At 45.0% G+C, this 5,688-nt stretch overlaps 1 protein-coding gene across 1 annotated transcript in view; it reads right to left on the bottom strand.

Moving 5' to 3' along the window:
- The window catches only part of IL6ST (interleukin 6 cytokine family signal transducer), a 35,136-nt gene extending 34,983 nt beyond the window's left edge, over positions 1 to 153 (bottom strand). Inside the window, exon 1 of the mRNA XM_042825792.1 lies at positions 84 to 153. The gene's annotated coding sequence lies outside the window, so the exon portion shown is untranslated. The remainder of the gene's footprint in view (positions 1 to 83) is intronic.
- Between the last annotated feature and the right edge of the window lie 5,535 nt (positions 154 to 5,688).

Genomic DNA, 5,688 nt, shown 5'->3' with positions numbered 1-5,688 from the left:
AGAGCGGGGCGAACGGAGGTGGGGACGAACCAGCAAAAGGGAACCGCCCGCGGGCACGAGTCCCCTTCCGCACCGCGCCTTACCTGCCGTGCGGCACCGCCTCCCGGCGCCCCGCCGCCAGCCCTAAATAACGGCACCGCCGCCGCCGCCACCCCGTCGTCCCCCACGCGAGGCCCTACGCCCGGCTACGTCCTCCCCGCCCCCACCGCCCGTCCCTCCCGGCGGCCGCCGCCATTGGCGCGTGGGGCGCTGACGCCGCCGGCAGGGGCGGGGGGCGGAGCTTCCCGTAAGGCGGCGGCCCGTGCCGGGAGCCGGGCGCGAGGCACGGCGGGGCTGGCTGGCTCCTGAGGGGCGGCGGATGGCGGCACCCGCTCGCTTGCTTCCCCCGCTTCCCCCGCGTCCCCCCCCTGCCCCCCTGACCCCCCGCTCCCCCCGCTTCCCCCGCTTCCCCCGCTTCCCCCGCTTCCCCCGCCCGGTGCCTGGCTCCTCGGCCGGCCCCCCGGCTCCCACCTGCGCGGTGGCCGCTGGCTGAGACGCGCGGTCCTCGCTGCTCCGTCCGGGAGCTTTTCCCGGCCCTCTCGGTGTTTTTCGGTGTTTCGCAAGCTGCCCCGCGAGCGCGGGAGGCTGGAGCGCAGGCTTATCGACGACAGCCATGTTAGCCGAGCGCTGTTATCAGGACAACCCTAGAAGAGGTGTTCGTGGAGTGTTGGGCTGCTAGGGTATACGCATGGGTTTTGTGATTGCTCGTGTGCCGTGATTCACTAAGTCTCAAAAAATAACTTAGGTGCACGGGACACAGGTACTGTCAAATGTCCTCTTGATTTCAAATTGAATTTTCCGGTTCAGAAGAAGAAACAGGTGCTAAGTGCCACATTCACAGGCTTGCACCTTTTAAGCGTCTCTGGCTATTTTTACTGGGGAATGTACTGGATGTCCACAGTGTACACCAGAGTTGCTTCCTGCCACTTGTGTTAGGCTTTTGTGTAATGTGTAATTCCGTTACAACTTATGGCCTTGAGTGGAACATGAGTATATCTTCATGCTAGTTACCTCATGAGAGCAGTAGGCAGATAGGCCAGGTGTGTGAACAGGGTGTCTAGACTGATATTCTGCTTCAGTCACTGGCTTGCACGATCTGCTAATGGGAAAGATCGAGAACTTTCTAAACGGTAGTGGGAGATAATCTCACACATTTAATTCCAGTCTCTGTGTTTGATTTACGTCCTGAAATTGTTTAATATGCTCAGCTGTTGCTCTGTTACCAACTGAGGATGTTATGTATGAAGCTGGATCTGAAAGTAACGCTTCCTATTTTATTATATTGGCCAGCAGCATCACAGGTGCATGTTGGTGGTATGGCAGTAGAGATTGAACCTTCCCACCAATATCCCATTACATTTTTTTGCCATGTGACAGATGGCAGCAGAGGGGCAGTCTGGCAAAACAGCGGATGACATAAAATGCATGTGAAGAAAAAGCATGTCATTGAATTCTGCCACATGGAAAAAATGGCACCCATTTGACATTCATTGATGCTTGCTGAGCACTGATGGAGACCAACCAGTCGATGTGAGCATAGTGAGGTGGTGAGCGATGTGTTTCTGTGACAGTGGATCACCTCCACTGGTGCAGACTGTTACAAGTGCAATATGCAGGCTGTTAGCCATGCAAGTTGCAAAAATGCATGGCTAATGGTGGTGACTATGTTGAAAAATTTTGCTTTGTAGCTGAGAATGTATGCTACTAAATAGTATTATTGTGTACTTTGTATCTTTTCCCATGGAAATAAATAGGAGGCATTACTTTCAGAGCAACCTGCGCATTTTATAGATAGCATAAAGTAAAGCTGGAAGAGCTTTTCAGAGGTCATTTAGTGTTTCCCTTTCCTCAAGACAAAATCACAAAATCAACTATCAATCACTGAATAATTCTGATAGGTATTTATCTTGCCTGAAGTTTAAACTTAGAAGTTTTGTTCCTATATTCAGCTGGCACACTTCCCAGCAACTTTAAATACTTGTGGTGTTACTATTTCTCCCATTTGTAATCTCTGCACTTAGGAGGCTTTCCTAGCAGGCTTTTGTATGTTTAAACCATTCTTAAAGCATGAGGACAGATGAGAGTTAGGCAGCGTTTCACAGTTTATTCACTAAGAAGAAAAGTACCAGCATTAAAATTTGTCACATTCTGGTTTCTCTTCAGGTTATGGTTCCAGGTGCGTTTGTGCTCGTGTTGATGTGAGAATGGTGTATAATTACATATTAGTATTTTTATGGATGTTGAAATTAGTATCTTTATGGATATCTCTGCTTCAGTATCCTTAAAAGAAGTCCGTGTTTGGCAACAGAAGTTTAAGTGAAGCTAGACTTCTGAGAGAGGAACAGCAAAAATACATTTTTTTTTCCTCCTTTCTTTCTTGTTTTGGTGTCCTGTCTGATCATTAGAGTTCTTCTGGTAAATAGGTCTTGCCAAGAGTGAACTATCTCCCCACATCCCCCAGCCAACGGAAAGCCTCTTGTGACATTCTCATCCCGAAATCTGATAGCCTGAAGCAATTCTTGATTTATTTCCAGAACTCCTAGAACAACACACTCTCACACTTCAAATCCATTCCTGTATCAGGCGCGTCAACATATGTAGTGATTCCTTAAATAAGCAAGATTTTTTTGTGTTTCACAGGCTGTTTATGGCATCAGTGTAAAATGATTTTTGCACAGCTGAAGTTGTGTACAAGAATAAAATGATTTGCTTGCAGTTTTACTTTTTGCATTGGCACAAACTATGATTAATGTAGTAACAATTTAGTTGTGTTATTCTGTATTGTGTGAGCTCTTTTGGGCTTTTCCAAAAATTTCCTGCAGATTGGGAAAGCAGTGATAGCATCCTTTCCAATATATATATTGTCTTCTCTTCAGAGCCTTCTCCAATCTCTCAGTGTACTGGAAGACAACTGGAAAATAGAAGGAAATAGTTTCATGGATGGACTAAGTACCATTTCTCTACAGTCACACAGTGGGTACAAGTCAGTCCTCTGTTTTCGATCAGCCCTAACAGCAACTGTGTCACTGTTGATGGTGCAGCTGCTGTCCTGAAAGATGTCCTGAATACAGTCTTGATGGCCTCTGTTGATCAGTTTTTGCCTTGTCAGTCCAGTGATTTTTTGTCAGGACTGCTGTTTGTCTTGCTTATGCTACTCCAAATAACTGGTTTGCCATCTATGTTGCAAATGTGTGGGGTTTAAACCCAGCAGCAGCTCAGCATCAGACAACCATTTGCTCACCCACCCCACTTCTCTGGGAGACAGGACAGAGAACTGAGGGAAAAAAGTAGAACTTGTAGGTTGAGATAAAAAATACTAATAACAAAAAGGAAGAGAGGAATAAAAGTAATGATAAAAAGATATACACATGAACGTCTCTCTACAAAACAAGTGATGCACAATGGAATTGATCACCACCCATCAACCGAAGCTGAACCTGTTGTTAAACAGCAGCAGCTCCCCCCAGCCAGCTCCCTGCAGTTCTGAGGTTTTTGCATGATGCCACATAGTATGGAATATGTTTCTGTCCTGGTTCTGTCCAGCTCCTTGCGCCCCTCCAGTTATTCACTGGCAGGGGAGTGTAAGAAGCTGAAATGTCCTCGGTTCTGTGCAGCGCTGCTCAGCAACTACTACAACACTAGTGTATTATCAATACTGTTTTTCTCCTAAAACCTAAGTACCAGATATTATGAAGAAAATCAACTTTGTCCCAGCTGAAACCAGGACAAAGTGGAAATAAGTGAAATTAAAATTTGTAACTTATATTTTCCCTAAATGTTTACCATCACTCCTAGATGTGATTTCTAGTAATATTTTCCTTCTTTTGCAGGCAGGACTGAATGTTGTGGGCAATTCTGTTACATCATTCAGTGAGTGAAGTTTTGTTATTATTCTTGTGAAACTTACATTTTTAATCTAACAGGCAGTTTGTTCATGTTGCAGTGATTTCTAGTTTTCTGTCACCATCTTCTCCAGTAATAAATGCTTCATTTTGAACCTTATTGGTGGAGATAAAACTTAAAAGTGTGATCTTATACACTGGGCCCAAAGTGTGTAAACAACATGGTACTTAGGAACAGTAATCTTGCAAGGAATCCTCTAACCTGGAATATGAAGTAAATTGTCTGGACTATGTCCTTTTAAATTGTATAGACTGTGCTTTCTACAGCACACAAAGAATTGGACTGTTTTTAGAACATCATTACCAGGTGCAAATACCTCTCCAATTTAGAGATAAGGATGTGGTGTGGGACCTTGTCAGAAGCCTTGCACAAGTCCAAGTAGATGACATCAGTTGTTCTTTCTTTGTTCACTGATGTCACCACTCCGTAATAGGCCACCAGATCGATCAGGCACGATCTGCCCTTGGTGAAGCCATACTGGCTGTCTTGGAGTACCTCATCTCACACATGCCTTTACATCTCTTCTAGGATGATTTGTTCCATGGAGATGGGCAATACCACATGAGGAACACTAGGGACTGGCAAAAATTTCTAGGTGCTGCTTGATTGTGAGAATAGAGAAATTTTTAGAGATGCTGTAGAGACTGCCTAGGAACAAACTTGTACCTTTTATAATGGATCATTTCAGCCATTTTGTGGCAGGTTGTGACAAGGTGTGCAGTTGATGCAAAATCCACTGAATCCCACAGCAGATGTGTTACAGGAAAAGATCTTTCTGAAATCTAGAGTTACCTTGGTGTAATGACATCAAGCCTCCCATCTGGGGTGTGAAAAGACTTCTCAGTCCAGGATGCCTGTGGTTTTGTTAGAAATGAGACACTGCCAGCACCAGGATTTTGGGGAAGATTTTTAGTCGTAGAGACATTAAACAACGAGACAGTGGTGATGTTCTGACCCAAGACAAGTCAGAGACATTTTCTGTGAGATGGTTGAATCACTGTATATAACTATTCATCTGGGGAGTTCAGTGACACATCCAAACCTCTTACTGAAGTGATGGTGTTATTTCAGCTTCTGTCACTGTCCTGAATTTGAACTTGCAAATTTACAGTTTTCAGGGTCCTTATGCCTAAGACATATCTCTGCATTCTGACATTATTTGGCAGTAAGAAATGTCACTTTTTCCTCCAAGAGTGAAAAGGACCAGTCCTTTGACCTAAGTGGCCAGTAAAGAAGTACTCTGGTGCTGAAGGCATTGTTTTTTTGGCCATGAAGTCGTGGTAAAGTCCCCTGAAGAAGAAAGGAAGATATAAGCTCTGAGGCAGCAGCAAGGCTAAGTGGGTGACGTAACTATTAGAAATGATTTAGTGAGGGTCGCAGCATTTCCCAGCCTCATAACTTACATGAGCTGCTGAGTGGCAGCAGAAAACAGACTTAGTAATTCATTACTTGCTTTTAAGAGAGATTAGAGAATGCTGTTTGTTCCCTAGAATGATAAGATGTTTGCAGTCTTTGTGAGGATGGGATAAAAGTTCACTGAGTCAAGCAGCCTCAGTTGAAACCAATGAAATACAAACAACCTAGGCAAAAGCAAGTCCCCTTGATACTGGGTAACACTTTTTGCACCAAGCAGCATGGTGTGGCCACTGGGTTTGCTGTGATGAATGAGTTGGTCCTCTTCATTAGTACCCTTGTAGCTAGTCGGTTACTAAAAATGAGTCTTAGAACAAGGTCTTACAAATTTAA

Source organism: Centrocercus urophasianus, unplaced genomic scaffold, assembly GCF_019232065.1.
Source record: "Centrocercus urophasianus isolate 14NV4802_14NV808 unplaced genomic scaffold, USGS_Curo_1.0 seq_25, whole genome shotgun sequence".
Lineage (NCBI taxonomy): Eukaryota > Metazoa > Chordata > Aves > Galliformes > Phasianidae > Centrocercus > Centrocercus urophasianus.
This window is presented reverse-complemented; position numbering and strand designations above follow the sequence as displayed.